Source organism: Acinonyx jubatus, chromosome A3, assembly GCF_027475565.1.
Source record: "Acinonyx jubatus isolate Ajub_Pintada_27869175 chromosome A3, VMU_Ajub_asm_v1.0, whole genome shotgun sequence".
NCBI classification, from domain to species: Eukaryota; Metazoa; Chordata; class Mammalia; order Carnivora; family Felidae; genus Acinonyx; species Acinonyx jubatus.
Window position 1 is genome coordinate 22,526,095 of NC_069388.1, and position 16,733 is coordinate 22,542,827.

The 16,733-nt window shown below is 51.9% G+C and overlaps 1 protein-coding gene across 6 annotated transcripts in view; it reads right to left on the reverse strand.

Moving 5' to 3' along the window:
• The window catches only part of DLGAP4 (DLG associated protein 4), a 197,920-nt gene that overhangs the window by 180,405 nt on the left and 782 nt on the right, over positions 1–16,733 (reverse strand). The gene's annotated exons all lie outside the window — the stretch shown is intronic.

The window sequence follows — 16,733 nt, forward strand, 5'->3', positions numbered from 1 at the left end:
TACTACTCAGCAATAAAAAGGAATGAAGTACTAACACACATTACAACATGGATGTATCTCCAAATCATTACATTGAGTGAAAGAAGCCAAACAAAAAGAGTATGTATGATTCCATTTAGAATTCTAGGAAACACAAAAGAATGCTTGCCTGGGAGGGGCAAGAATAGAGAGTAGGAAAGGGAGGCTGGGAAGGGGTAGAAGGGCAAAGAGGAGGATTATCAAGGGCAACAAGGAAACTTTGGGGAGTGATGGATATGTCCATTATCTTGATTGTAGTGATGGTTTCAGAGGGGTATGTATACATTTGTCAAAACCTACCAATTTGAACACTTTAGATATGTGATTTATTGTATTCCAATTATACTTCAGTAAGAGTTGTTTTTTTTTTAAACATACTCTTTTTTCTTTTTAAATGTTTATTTATTCTTGAGACAGAGACACAGCGTGAACAGGTGAGGGGCAGAGAGAGAGAGGGAGACACAGAATCCGAAACAGGCTCCAGGCTGTCAGCACAGAGCCTGACATGCGGCTTGAACCCACGAATTGTGAGATCATGACCTGAGCCGAAGTCAGACGCTTAACCAACTGAGCCACCCAGGCGCCCCCCAAGAGTTGTGTTTTAAAAAGGAAAATAAATCAAATTTACACTGGGAGAAAAAAAGAGATTAAAATACCTTGACTGTTTTTTTTTTCAATTTAGAGGTTCTAAAATTCTTTGAGTTTTGAAATATTGTTTCATCTATTTGAAGATCCATAATCATTTATTTCCAGAATGTAAACACACCTCATTCTGTCATTGAAAGATAACTGTCCTGAGGTTCTGAGATGTACTGGTAGGTACCAAGTAAGATGCTATAATTCTAAATCATTTCTCCTAAATGTAACACCCACAATCTAAGATCCCATGATTCCATCATTTCATCAACCTCCATTTTTTTCCTCCAAACAATGGCTCAGAATTTAAATCTCCTCCTGCTTTAGAGACTAAACGTGATATTTAGAAACAGTTTTAAGTAATATGGGGATGTGCTTCCACCTTGAGAACAAGCAGGGAGGGATGGAACAGAAGTGAAATGCAAGAGTGTTCTGGAGTGTCATCCCCACTGTGCAAAAGAAAAACATCCCCAGGGAGAATGACCAATGGCACGTATCTCTAACCCTACAGTGGACACCTCTAGTGAATTTTCTTTTTGTCTTCTTCCTTTGTAATATTTTTACATTTTAATTTTTCTTTTATTTATTTTTAAGTCAAGGGGCTTTATTTTTCAGAGTAATTTTAGGTTTACAGAAAAATTGAGGAGAAAGTACATCCCTCGATTGTTACAATCGATGAGCCAATATTGATACATTATTATTAACTAAAGTTGGTAATTTACATTAGGGTTCACTGTTTGTATTGTAAAGATCCACGGATTTAGACAAATGTATAATTTCATGTATCCACCATTTTAGTATCATACAGATACAGAATCATTCAGTATCATATAGCATCATTCAGTATCATTCAGTACCGTACCTCTGCCCTAAAATCCTCCGTGTTCCACCTACTCATCCCTCCCTCCCTTCCCCCAAATCCCTGGCAACAACTCATCTTTTTACTGTCTCTACAGTTTTACCTTTTCCAGAATGCCATATAGTCAGAATCAGACAGTATGTCATCTTTTCAGACTGGCTTCTTTTGCATTTAAAACTCCTCCATGTATTTTTGTAGCTTGATACCTCGTTTCTTTTTATCACTGAATAATATTCCATTAAACGGATGTACCACAATTTATTTATGCATTCATTTATTGAAGGACATTTTGGATGCTTCCATTATTTTATTTTTAAATATTTGTCTTAATGATTTATCTCTGTTTTTCATTATTTTAAAAAATCATGTACATGTTGGCAACAACCTAAACTAAATGTCCATCATTTGGGAGCTGGTTCAAGGGGGTCTGACTTTGTAGCAGAGGTCCCTGCAGCTATCAGAAATTATCTTTAGGGGCACCTGGGTGGCTCAGTCGGTTAAGTGTCTGACTTCAGCTCAGGTCATGATCTCGCGGTCTGTGAGTTCGAGCCCCGTGTCGGGCTCTGTGCTGTCAGTCCAGAGCCTGGAGCTTGCATCGGATTCTGTGTCTCCCTCTCTCTCTGCCCCTCCCCCACTCACTCTCTGTATCTCAAAAAATGAATAAACGTTAAAAAAAATAAATTATCTTTAGTAGGTGTGTTGGTGAGGGTGTGGAGCAACTGGAACTCTCCCACTGTGCTGGTGGGAATGAAAATTGGTTCAACCACTTTGGAGGACTGGGAGTATCCACTAATGCTGAACATTTTCATCTTCTATGACCCAGAAACCACTCCTGGCTATGTACCCAACAGAAATAACCTTGTAAGTTCCCCAGAAATATATCTATAAATAAGTCCAAAGCAGCTCTATCCACATAGCTTAAAACTGGAAATAATTTAAATGTCTCTCAACAATAGGATGGATAAAGTATGAAATATTCACTCAGTGAAACACTAGGCAGTGATAGAAAAGGATGAACTACCAATCCACACAACATAGATGAATCTCCCAGACAAAATGATGAGCAAAAGAAGCCAGACACAAAAGAAACATCCTGCACGATCCCATTTATATGAAGGTTTAGAACAGTCAGAACTAAACTATGGTTTTGAAAGTCAGAATAATGGTTGCCGCCAGGGGTCAGGGGTGGGGAATTAACTGCGAAAAAGCATAATGGAGTCTTCTGGGGGAGCTGGAAATATCCAATATCTTGATCTGAGTGGTGGTTACAGGGTAGTTACACACATATAGCATATATATGTCATATGATATATGTAACATATATATGACACATACACACGAGTCAAGCTATACTATACACGTAAGATTAGTGCACTCTACAACATGTTATACCTGCTCAAATGTTTCAAATACATACAAACAGTTTAAATATAATAATACTCTGCAGTTTAAATATAATAATTATTGGGGCGCCTGGGTGGCGCAGTCGGTTAAGCGTCCGACTTCAGCCAGGTCACGATCTCGCGGTCCGTGAGTTCGAGCCCCGCGTCAGGCTCTGGGCTGATGGCTCAGAGCCTGGAGCCTGTTTCCGATTCTGTGTCTCCCTCTCTCTTTGCCCCTCCCCCGTTCATGCTCTGTCTCTCTCTGTCCCAAAAAAAAATAAACATTGAAAAAAAAATTTTAAAAAAATATAATAATTATTAAATTATATTTAATAATATATTAAATATATTATGTAATATAATAATATTAAATATTTAACATATTTATATTAAATATAATAATATATTATTAAATATAATAATACAATAATATAATGAACTCAGAAAGATGGCCAGCATCAAGGGAAAAAGCCACAAACAGGATTAATATGACCCTAGTTATGCAAAATCATCTACACACATGCACTTTACTTACGGATGACTTCAACATTGTATGAGCCACCATTTATGAGCAATTTCTGTATGCCAAGTGCTGTCCTAAGCACTTCATTCCATCATTTTATCCTTACACGAGTCTTTGAGGTAAAGACTATCACTAGTCATTGCTGGCTCCACTTCACGGCCAAGAGGACTGAGGCACAGAGGTTAGGTAATTTGCTTAAAGTCAACCAGCTAAGTGGCAGAGTTGGATATGAACGTGGGTCTTACAGCACCACAGTCCACACTCTTACGTAAACCCCCAAACCCTGCCCACAGCCCCTGAGGCCCCACATGGTCTGGTCCCTGCCACCCCCTCATGCTTCACCTCATCCTCTCTTTCCCCAACACGCAGCCTCCCATCTTCCTTTCTCTTCGCTGAAAACACCACTGCCCTCACACCACAGGGTTTACACCTCTGCCATTCTCTTGGACAGGAATGATTTTCCTCAGCTCCTCTTTGCTAAGGGGACTTCTCTTTACCTCTTAGGCCTCAGTCCAAGCGTCACCTCCTTCAAGACGCCTTCCTAAAAACCCAGCCTGGGCTGAGACCTCATAGTTCCAATCACCCTTCCCTGTGGACCTCACCCCTGTTTTATCTTCTTTTTTTGAGTTCCCTAAGAGTGCAGAAGTGTCCCTCAGAGTCCTGCCTCCTCTGCTCACTGCAGTGAGTGAGCACTTAACAAATATTTGATGAGTGAGTGAATGAATGAATCCATCTGCCAGGGAAGATCAACTTGGAGAGACATCTGGAAGGCTGACATCAAAATGTTAATGATGGTCACCACAGGGAGGTGGGTTCCAGGGAATTTTTACACTCATTTTTGTACTTTGGGGTTTATCTGGCTGGACAGTGTTCTGGTGGGTAGGTATCTTTTTCCAGCCCTTCAGCATTTCCCCTGTCTAGGGCACCCCTGCTACCACCCTCCCCTCCACCTCCGCCCCTGCACACACTCTCCCAGCTCTGCCTGCAGCCCCAAGTGGGCGGTGTATTAATAAACGGAGGGAGAAGGTCACCCAGCTTGCAAGCACTGAGCTGTCCTTGACTCGGGTACAGATGAAATGCGCTGAGGCGGGGGAGCTGTTCACCAAGCGCCGAGCACGTGTGAGCTATTTCTGATTCCCACCCAGCCGGGCACAGCACATCTGCCATGGGAGCCAGGGCCAGCCTGGCGGGCAGCGGGGGGATCCACTGACCAGCCACCGGGCCGTGCTCACAACCAGACCCACCACTGCCCCGCTGAAAACTCACCCACAGTCTTCCAGTGTTTGGGGGGACAAGACCCTCAGATTGGCAGCTGAGGCTCAGCAAGACCAAGTTCCCACCCCCCTTCCTGCCCCCCACTCTCCCCAGCCCAACCAGGCTCTCCCTTAACTCCCGGCCTTTGCATGTCCCATCATTTCCTCCGCCAGGAACGCCTGCTCTGTCTCCAATTGTTGGCTCCTTCCCTCTGAACTTAGAAGTCTCAGCTCAGACCACTGGTCCTCCAGGGAGCCCTGTCCCTGTCCTAGGGCTTCCTGCTGCCGCAACAGGTATCTTGATGCTGTCTTAGTGGCCTGTGATCCGCCTCCCAGACTGTAATGTGGCCACTGTGAGGGACCCTTATTAGTCACCTCCACGCCCCAGGCATCCAGTGAGGGCCTGGGCCGCAGCAGACACAAATCCACGTAACCCACTGGCTACACAAGGGAGAAGGTGCTCTGAGTGCTGAGAGGGACCAGAAGGCAGAGAGGCTCAGGAAGTGGGGGGGAGGGAGGGGGAACAGGAGGGGAGCAAATGACTGAATTTGGCTGGGCCTTGGAGGCCAAGAGTCAGAGAGATGTGGCTCTAGGGGACAGGGAGGTGGAGAGGAAGACCCATCCACAGTCAGTAGGGGAGAGTCCTGGTCCAGCCAGCCCAGCCCGGAGCTCCAAGCAGCACAGGTGCCAGGTGCCAGGTGTGGTTGCTCAGAGGCCCTGCCTCCCCCAGCCCCGACAAGAGCAGTGGATACGGAATCTGCACAGAATGGAGCATTTTGTCTAAATATATCTGCTCCCCAGTGAAGGATACACAGGGAGGGAGCGGGGGGGTGGGGGGGCACGGTGGGCCTGCAGTGCTGGAAAGACCTTTGCTTGCCCACAGGCACTTGCTCACAGGCCCACAGCCCCCTGCCCTGGCAGAAAGGGTCCACTCTGGACCCCAGGGAAAGAGGTGAACCTGGGTGGCCTCTCCAGGCAGGATTCCCATTGCCTGACGTCCCACCTAAAAGCTGCTGCTTTGAATATGGGCCAAGCACAAATCAGGACAGCAGAGGAGGGAGGGGGACACAGGCGCAGGGCCTGGGGGAGGTGACCCAGGGGTGGGGCCTGGGGGAGGGAGACCCAGAGATGGGGCTGAGGGAGAGGACACAGAAGTGAGCCTGAGGGAGGGGGACACAGGGAGGGGGCTTGGGAGAGGGGACCTTGGTCTAGGCAGTCCAGAGTCCAGCCTCTGCTCACCACCTTCTTGCAACAAAGGCATAGACAGGGAGACAACTCAACAGGGTCACATCGGAGCCTGGGGGCAGTGAGGGCCAGAGGATCCAAGCACCCTGGCTCCCTGGCATCCTGAGAGTTCCTGGAATTCTCTTCAGCTTCCTGAGGTTCTCTCAAGGATCCTTCAGAGTAGGATAGCAGAAAGAGCACTAGAGCCCAAGTCCAAGCCTCTGATTCAGTCCCATGTCCACCACTGAGGCCCTCAGGCGAGTCATGTCTGGGCCTCCACTTCCCCATCCGTAAAATGGAGATAAGCACATCTCCCTCTGTGTGCTGGTCTCACTGGGAGGCCCAGGCTGACCTGTGAACTGATCTGGACTGGAGTGTGAGGAAGGAATGCCAGAGGGTCCAGTGTGCATGTACACATGGAGAGAGAGCAAATCAGAAGACAGCATAACATCAGCTGCTTTTTCTTGAGCACCTACTATGTGCTGGGCCCTGCCCTAGGTACCTTAACACACAGAACTCACTTCGCCCTGACATCAAGCCTCCAGGCAGGCGGTGACATCATTATCCCATGGGGAACAGATGGAAAAACTGAGGTTCAAAGAGATTTCTGTAACCTGCCGAAGGTCACATAGCTGGTGAGCTAAGCCAGAACCCAACTCAGGCCAAACCCTCAGTCAGCTCACTTCCTCCTGTGGGTGGACAAGCTTGCTGGCTGCCACCCCAGGGTGGTCAGCCTATGGCTCTGAAAAGCCTTCCCAGAATCCTCACGGCTGAGGCAGTTGCCACTTTCCATTCAATTTTGTGCTTTCAATTAAAAACAAGACCAGGAAAAAAAAAAAACCTGCTCATTAAAACAGCTGGACATTAATACTTGCCGCTATTAACACCTCATTTTTAAAGGGCAATAAGTCTCCCTTTAAACTCCCAGAGTCTCCTGCCCCACCCTCACTCAAGCTCACCCTAGACAGGATGATACAGTGGCTAAGAGCATAGGCCATGAGGATGGGCAGTCTGGGTTCAAATCCCAGCTCTGCTAGCTGCTGCTCGACCTTAGGAGTGTCATTCTCCCTCTCTGTGACTTGTTTCCCCATTTGTAGAGAGGGGACAGTCATCCCTCCCACCCAGAGTCCTTGGGTGTATTAGAGAGAAAGATAATTCAAGATCTGGCCCAGGTCTTACTGGAAACAGTCAGCATCACTCCTATTTAGCATATGGATGATGAGTCTACACCAGATTCCCTCAAAGTGGCTCCTGCACTGTATATATGTGAAAGAGAGGTAATAAATGTTTATGATCGTTTTAAGCCACTAACTTTTGGGGTAATTTGTTACGCAGAGGTAGATAACTAAGGCAGACGGTGAGCCTTGAGATGGAGTGGAAGAGAGGCGAGAGAAGCCAGAAGCTGCTTCCAGAAGGTGTGGTTTACCCTGCTCTCATGCTGGGTATGCAGGGGCTCCCCTCTAGTGGCCCCAGTCTGTCCAGAGATGCCTCCCTCCCAACCTCAGCCTTCCCTGGGTGGCTGCTTCTTACAACTGTTTACAGATGCCAGAGCAGATCTGAAACAGCTCATCTAACCCACGGAGCCTACTATGTGCCAGCACAGAGTTAAGGCTTCCACATTGGTTTTCATTAAATTCTCACAACAGCCTCTGGAGCTGAATATTATTATCCCCATAGCCTAGAATAATGTCTGGCACAGTAGATATTTGTAATAGTTAGTGTGGACTAGGCTGCACTGACAATAGACCCCCAAATTTCAGGGGCTTACAGAATGAGAAACATATTCCTTTCAAGCAGTTGGGCTTCTCCCCAGGTTGGCAAAAAACAGCCCTGGTGGGTCCATAAACTAAAAGGAGTCAACCGAACAACCAACTTCCTGATTGCTCGACACCAGGCACCCCCACATTGCCCCAGATGGGCTCATGCAGTCATTGCTCCTACTCCCAGTACGGGAGGAAAGGAGCGAGGGGACGTGTAGGCTGAGCTCTTGTCTGAGGCACCTGCCACATGACCTGGCCCCTGTGTAGGAAAGGAGCCTGAGGGGGCACCAGCTGTACTCTGGCCACCGGGCTCAAAAGTGCTCGGCTCACACTCATGAGCCATGCACCCACTATGCTCCAGGCCCCAGGCTGGGCACCGCTGGGAGCACCAAGAAGCATCAGCCTGGCCCCTGCCTGGAGGGGTAGGGGAGGCAGACATATAAGTGGACCTCATAGTGCACAGGCCTCTGGAGTCCAGGCAGGAGTGGCTCACGTGAATGAGAGAGAAAGTCTCCTGAAAGGGCAAGGCCTAGGCTGAGTGGTAAATAACAAATAGGAGTTACCAAGCAAAGACTTTGGGGAAGGGTATTCTGGGCAGAGAGAACAGTAAATGTGAAGGCTGGGGACCAGAAGACATGGAATGTTCTGTAAGTCCCAATTCACTCAGCTGAGCTGTAAGTGAGAGCATGCCGGAGGGGGCCGGAGGGGGCTGCAGGAGTGCACAGGGGCAGGTGACAGAGGCCACTCAGAGCTCTGGGCTACGATGAGGTGTGAGGGGCTGGGTGTGGCTTCCGGATCACTTTGCCTGCATGTAGATGGTCTATGGGCAGGAGGCCTGGGAGGGGGATGGGAGAGTCATCTTGGCCAGAGGCCATGGAGGCCAGAGCCAAAAGACGCTTGAGAAGGGGACATGGGGCAGGGAAGGAGCCCAGCCTCTGCTCTGTGGCTGAACTCCCAGACCCATCCCAAGGGCTCCAGAGACAAGGCTGCCTCCCCGCCGGGAGAGAAATGGCCTTGTCATTTATCAAACCCAGCCTGGCAAATGGTTCCTGGAGGCCTCGGGGCTGCTGGCCATGGGTCCTCTCTGCCCACCACTGCCCACTGCCCACTGCCTGTGCCCCTGCCCCATCCAGCATCAGCAGAGGATGGTGACACCAGGTCAGCAGAGGTCAGTTGGCTCTGGCCTCAGCCTCAGCAGGCAGGCAGATGGCCAACACTCCATGCCAGTGCCGGGAAGGCCTGGGGTGTGGCCAGCCAGGAGAGCACTGTGGGTCTGCCCTGCTCCGGAACCTTCTGTGGCTCCTCAGTTTCTTTCAGTGGGAAGCATCCATGCAAGGGGTGGTACTGAGGAGAGGAGTCCCCTCTCCACGCTAACCTGCGGTGGGACCTCAGTGAGAGCCAAGGGTTCTGCTAACTACAACCAGGGCAGTCCCTTCAGGAACCCCTCGGGGATCTGATTCACATCTGGCAAGTTTCCAGCCCCACTGGGGCAGGCTGCTTCACCTTTCTGGGCCTCAGTTTCCTCATGTGTCAACAGTGCATCCTGTATCCCACCAGGCCCTGATTCTACCTCACATGAAGCCCCTTGCTCTCCAGGCTTTGGAACTTCATACTGCCCCTGCTGCCCACCACAGGGTTAACTCCTTCTCCTCCCAGGCATCAGGTCTGTCACCTCCTTGGGGCAGCCCTCCCTGACCCCACCAGACTAGGTTTCCTTATACTCCGTGGCAGCAGCACAGGTCACTGATGTGAGTTTATATTCGTCTGGGAAGTTATCATGACTGTTGGCCTCCCAAGAGGATCGCGGGCTCCCCAGGCCAGGGACCAGGAGTTCCACTGGCTGATATAGGCCCAACACCTGCTCTGGGCACAGAGCAGACACTTCGCATGTGTCTGCTGAATGAATACTTAGAAGAAAGGGAGGAAAGAAAGGGAGGTCAGGAGGGATGATAATATCTACCTCCTAGGGTCGAGAGCACCTGACAATACACAAAAGGCCTGGCTTGAGTGGGGGGCAACGTCACTCACACGCACGTGTACACACACATCTCTCACACACTCCCCACACACATATACACACATACCACATAAAACGTTCACACATACTACACACACACACACATATCCGCCCCCCATGCATGCAGGGGAGCGAAGAAGGGGCCTGAGGGTGGCCTCACCTCCCTGTCCACACCCACATTCACCCAGAGCCCCCTGATAAACCAGATATAAGAGAGTCAGATCACGGGGTACCTGGGTGGTTCAGTCGGTTAAGCATCTGACTTTAGCTTAGGTCATGATCTCACAGTTCATGGGTTCAAGCCCCGCATTGGTCTCTGTGCTGTCAGCCCAGAGCCTGGAGCCTGCTTTGGATTCTCTCTCTCCCTCTCTCTCTGCCCCTCCCCAGCTCACACTCTGTCTCTCTCTCAAAAATAAATAAACATTAAAAAAAAAAAAAACTAAAAAAAAAAAAAAAAAAAGACAGAGAGAGTCACATCTACAGATCGGCAGAGGCGGGCCTGGCCCAGTGGGGAGCCAAGACCTCTGCCCAGACCTCTGTCCCCACCCACGTTGTCCCTGGAAGGCCTCACACATGCCCAGTCCTCCAGGAATCTCTCACACCCCAAAGGTGGCAGGTTTCCCTGGAGAAGAAGTGCGAGATGCTGACACTTCCTTGCCTGTCATCACACCTTGGCTTCAAGGGTGGGTGCTGGAGGTCGATGAGGAAGCTCAGAAAATACCCAGAAGTGGCAGCCAGGTAGGGGTCCAGAGATGGGCTGGGGCAGCTCCAACCCCCTACCCCACCCCACCCTTACCACACAGATGGAGAAACTGAAACCTAGAGAAGGGAACAGGAGGCTCACAGTGACCCAGCCGGCTTCCTGCCTGGGGTCTGCCTTCTGGCCTGGATGCCTGACTCACACGGACCTGGGTTTAAATCCTAGATCTACCATTCACCTGCTGTACAGCCTCAGTTTCCTCGGATGTAAGATGGACATGATCAGAGCACCTTGCTCCCTCCACTGTGGGGGACACATATGGAAAACACATGTGGCAGAGGGCCCTGTCCCTCCAGGAGCTCCTCCTGAGTCACAGGGACCCCTCAGAGCCATCAACACAAGCGGCCCAGTCGGCCTCAGAATCCCAAAGCCCAGCCTTCACAGTGCACACTGCCCAGAAAAGGCAGGCAACCACGCCAGGGTCACACAGCAAGGCCCCAACACACTGGGACTCGAACTGGGCCCTGTACAGCAGAGCCTCCCACCCTACAAGTGGATCTGGCAGAGCCGAGGAGGTGCCAGGGCTTGTCGGCAGCCAGGGGAGGGAGGGAGGCAGGCAGGCAGCTGGGGGTGGTGGGAAGAGCCTTTTCTCCCCTGTCTTTAGCAAACCCGGATCCCCGTCTCCAAGCTGCGCTCCAGAGCCCTTGATTGCTGCGTCACTGCGCGCAGTCAGCCCGCAGTGGGCGGAAGGAGAGGCTCCCTCCCTCTGGCTTGAGCTTAGGGGACAGGGATAGGTGGGAAGCCAGGCAGAGGGTCAGGGGTAAGGACAGGGAGGGCTCCCTGACGCCTCCCAGAGGGAATCTCAGCTCCGTTCACCCCTGGAGTCACAGAGGGCTGAGCTAGGCAAGCCTTGGAGACCTAACCCCCGGAACTTCAACAAACAGATGGAGATCATGAGGCCCAGAGAGGTGCTGGGATTCCGTAGGGGAGTCCCAGCAGCAAATCAGGTCCCCAGTCATTCCAAACCCCCATCTCCTGGGAGCTGCAAAGCAAAAGCCTCCTGGACCCACCCCCTGTCACCGCAGGCTCATCTGTCACAGTAGAGAGAAAAATATGTGAACCCAAAGGCCTAGTTTTCACTCCTCAGCCCGATATCTGGGGGCACAGAGACCCCCTCCTGCACAATCACAAATACTTCATCAGGGTGTGGTTCTGAGCCCCTGTCATGGGGCCCAGCACAGTGCGAAGGTACACAGCAGGTACTCAATAAGTGGTCTTGTACTCCGTTTATATGTCAGGATGCCTGCCCCATTTCTCCATTATCAAAGACAGAACCTGCCCACATCATATGCTTTCTAAAGATGACCCCCTCATGTACCAAATGTGGCTAGAGCCATTTTTGAAGCAAACTCCGGGGGATGGGTCACCTGTACAGGCCTTCTTAGGCCGAAGGAAGGAATGCAAATGCCACGTTTGTTCTGCTGCCTTCTCACAAGCGTCTGTACCCCTGTGCTAGGCCCTGGAGGCTGCTGTATGTGAGGGATCTGCCCCTTCACCGAGTGATCCCAGGAATCCAGTGTCTCGTGCCACATCTATGGTCCCTCCTCCACACCCATGTCACCACCCAATGCCCCTGGAGCCCTATAGATGGGCCACCTCCCAGAACTGTGAGTTAGTGAAGAGCAAAGTCACGGGGAGGGGCCATTGTTCTCTTGCTAACAGCCATGCGACCCACCAGGCCTCTGGTGGGGCCAGGAAGGGACCACTGACATCTAGGGGCGCTCCTGAGCTGCTGTGGGCTCAGGCCAAGTCCTACCTCTAGCGAGTGGCCAGGTTCCCACAAGCCAGGGTCTGGGTCTGCCACATTCAATTCCCACGGCCCAACGTGCACCTCTATACACACACACCCCCTCACCGATCACTGCTGGCGAACACATCTCCAGAATGTGGGCGAAGACTAGATTCTACACTCTAACCGGTTTGAATTCAAATCCTGGCACCCTCCACTTTGCCAGCTCTGGGGCCTTGGGCAGCTACAGCTCTCTGCGCCTGTCTCCTCATCTGTAAAATGGGGATAATAATAGGGGTCATGGGACTAAAGGAGAGGCTGAATTTAAGGGGCTTTCAGCTGGTGCTCATTAAACAGAGGGCCCAGCACTGCACTTGGCTCCCGGGAGTTGGTCACTGGTACTTGGCTCGGTGAGTGGGTGTTAGCCACTGACACCACTGCCATTATCATTATCATCAACAACAGCAGCAGGGATCCCCAAGCCTGGTTTTGCAACCAGCCCTGGTGAAGGGTGTAGCAAAATTCTCCAAACAAAATTTGCTTCCATTCATTTTGGGTTTTTGAAAAGGCCACGTCAGACAGCTTGGCGGGGAGGAGGCGGCGTTGCGAAACCCAGCACAGAGGGATCCAGAGCCCCACTCCTCGGCTCAGGAAATGATGTGCCATCAGCTAGCAATAGGCTCCTGTGCGCGGGCACCCCAAGGGCTCCTGGGCTGTGGGTTCACCTCCTGCCACCCTCTGGGTGACCTTGGGAAGCTACCCAAACTCTCTGAGCCTCAGTTTCCTCATCTGTTAAATGGAGACATGCCCACCTCTGGGGGTAGGGGGCGGGGTGGAAAGATGTGGAGATTAAATATCTTCTGCAAACTGTTGTACATGGCCTGAAGGCCTCTGTCCTGGCCAGGGGCATCCACCAGCAGACTGTGGACAGGGTCTAAGAACAGAACACACACTTCCCCCCCCACCATGGGCCATGACAAAAGTCTGGTCACATAAGTCTTAGTGGCCCCCCCACAGGAGTCTGATGAAGTCAAGGGTGGGCTTGTCTTTGGTCCAACACACAGGAGGCCTCTCATCAGTGACAGCCTTTTCCAAAAAGGGTGCAGTGAGAGTGTGCATAATGGGGTGCCTTTCCCACCAGAGCCAGCCCCCGCACTCCCTTAACTGACAGGTCATCTGTCAGAAGAAGCTGCTGAGCCTCATCAGCTCCCCGTTGACCCCCGCCCCAAGCGCTAATACACACTGGCCTCCAAAGCCACTAGAGCAAACCCAGCCCCATCCCAGCTCTCCACATGCTCAAAGAAGAGGCAGGGGCCTTGAGAATTCCCCTCCTGGGCTGTCAGGATCACAGACTCCACACTGAGACGGTGGAAATTCTCTGAGATCACAAGGTCCAAGCTTGCACTTTATCAAGGGAACCCAGAGAGGGGACACGCTGCATTCAAGGCACACAGCAAGGCAGCAACAGGGCTCCGGGCACAGACGGGACACTCCCCATGCCGGCACGCTGCCCCCCTCCATGACAAGCCTCCTGTGGGCTGCCCCCTTCCCCAGGCCTGCCCAGCACGTGGCTGCCTCCCAGCTCTCATCAATGTAGTTCTCTCAGCCAGCAGTGCCCTTCCGGCCATTCTCCATCTACCCAAATCCTCTAATCCTCCCAAATCCACCCCAGATCTAGTACATGTCCTCCAGGAAGCACTTCCCACAGGCCCAAACTCTTCCCAGCACCGGACAGCACCAGCCCCCACCTCCAGGAAGGGCCTGGCAGGGTGACTACAGTTCACAGAGCAGGGCCCTGTGGGTTTGACTCTGTCCCCATCCCTAGGGGACACTGAGCAGGCCTCAGGAAGCCCTGGTGGCCCGAAGACAGAATGGAGCATTAGGAAATGGCAGACAAGCTAGTGGACAAGTTGGTGACCTACTGAATGAAAGTAAGGAAGTGATGATGTGTATAATGAATTGGCAGAAATAAATGTCAGACCATATACCCCTGAAGACACAGGCTCCTGCCCAAGCATGGCTCCTCACGCTCTTATAGAGTCTTTGAGGTCCTACAGACACACTGGGATTGTAGATGCTATGGGCCTCTAACCCCACAGAGCCTGACCAAATGCTTTTGAGTTTGCAGGCCCAGCTGGAGACCAGGAGCCCATATGGACAGTTGTATTGACAACTAGACCTCGTCAAGGCTCCCACCATGTTCTGCCACCCAGCCCTTGACTTAGGATAGCCCAAATGACACTTGTCCATTCATTCAGCCAAATAAATGGACCGAGGGTCCAGAATGAACCAAGACCTGTTCTCAGCACCAGTGGGATGGCATAAAGAGGCAGGCATGACCCTGCTCTGCTCCACACAACTACATCAAGAGGCATCCAGTAATCAGGAACAGTGGCTGGTAGTGAAGGCAGAGGCCCGTGGGGGCTGGGAAGTGGTGACAGGGATACAATCTGGCCTGGGTGTCAGGGAAGGCTTTCTTCTGGAAGTGATACACCTAAGTTGAGTCTGGATGAGAAGTAGTAATTAAGTAGGCAAATGGGAAGGGGGCGGTGTTCAGGTAGAGGAACCAGCGTGTGCAAAGACCCTGAGGCTGGAGGCAATGAGGCCTGTTCCAGGAACTGAAAGCAGGCCAGGGGGACCCAAGCCAAAGAGGGAAGGGAGGAGCTGTAAGATGTGGCTAGAAAGGTAGCTAGTCTGGGGAGAAGGCTAGGCTTCATTCTAGGAGTAGTGGGCATATATTGAGTACCCATGGTGTGCTTTAAAAAAAAAAAAATCTGCATTCAAGATTTTATTCACATTATAGAATGTTTAAGTGGAAGTGTTTAAATGCACCATAGTCAGATAATGCTATTTTTAATGCTTTTCTGAATGACTGAATCTATCAATTAATCACAGATATATGGGAGCATAGAGACCACCTGCTCCTGTCCCACAGAGTGCCCAGTACAATTCCTCAGAGCCTCCCCATCATGTAGAAACACTGGCATTTATGAAGCTAGTGGCCCCATAAACTGCACAAGAAATTAACGAGATGCCAGTGGGTGCCCCTGGTACGTCCAATTCGTCACCAAGTCTTACAAAAGCTCTAAAGTACACAATCTATCCTTAGCTCCGAGTACTGTTCAGCCTCCTTTCAAAAAACACCAATTCAGCTGCCAGGCAGCCTTTCACCCAGGGCACAGCCCTTGAACCTGCAGCTCTGTTTCAAGGCGGAAACCAGCCGGATGCTGCCCTGGGACCCACATAACCCAGCCATCAGGCCTGCTCTGCCCCACACTTTCTCTCTAGTTGGGGCCTTGCACTCCGCCCCCAGAGCCTGGCACAGACTGTCTCTCCTCTGCCCCCAGACAAAACAGGAGCTCCTTGAGGGTGGGGACCACATCAGATCATTACACGTCTCTAGCATCCAGCACAGGCCCAGTCCAGTCTCTGATGGATGAATGACGGAAGGGTGCCATGGACATCACACAGAGGCACACTCACAGAAGTTGAGCTGCTGTTATCTGGGCTCCAGGAGGACTCAGGAGTCCTGGCACACCCCTGCCACAGCACAGGCACACGCACACACGCCTGCCCCACGTGCACAGCCAGTGTCTCCAAGAGCTGCTGGGAACACACTCTGCATCTGCTGCTGACTGGCCTCCAACAGCCAGCTCCAGGGCCTGGCGGTGGCTCCCAGCACTCCAGCCACCAATCGGTCACCCAGCTCTGCAGCCCCACCCAGCCCTGCTGCCCATGGGAGTCTGGCTTAGGCCCCTCAGGCCACCCTGGGACCAGACAGCCCACAGTTCCCTCTGTGGGACAGAAACTGGGCTCCTCCAACAGCCACTCTCGGAGATGATCCTGTACAACCTCCAGCCTCCACCACCTTGAGCCTTCAGGAAAACACAGCCCCCTCCCACAAGTGAAGGCTCAAGAGCAGAGACAGACAGAACCAGGACCCTGGGGAGCTAGGCTGAGACTGAAGGTGCACCAGGGGTAGAGGCAGGCCGGTGCAGCCTCCTGGGGCTGGGGACTGCAACCCGCCCCCCCCCCATCATTTCCACTTCCAGGCAGGTGGGGGTGCAGGAACCCTCCCCCCCACAATTAGCACTGACCCCCAAGCTTGAGGCTTACATCCTCAGGGCACCTCATCCACCCCCTTACCCACCTCCCCACAACTGGCCTTCACCAATCCATAGCCCCTTTCCTCATCTCATTCCCACAACATCAACAGTCCCTGGCTGCCCGCCCCTCTGCAACACCGGCAGCTCTGAGGAAGAAGGGGAGAAGGGAGAGGGATGAGAACACCAAGGAATGGAACGATGGAGGGGGGTTGGAGCCGGTAGGTTCGGCCGAAAGAGGCCAGGGGCAGTCATCACATGTCCAGGTAGCACATGTCCCCTCCCAGCAGGCCCCGCACATCTGGACCCAGCTGGCCTCTCCGGCCAGCGGGTCCACCTGCCACGGGCTCTGAACGCGAACCCCTTTCACCGCGGGGCGCCGCACGTGGGGGCCTCCCGTGGCCATGTGAGCGCCCCCCCAACCCAGGTGTCCAGGTCAGCCCAGCCCCTCCCGGGTACGCAAACAGGG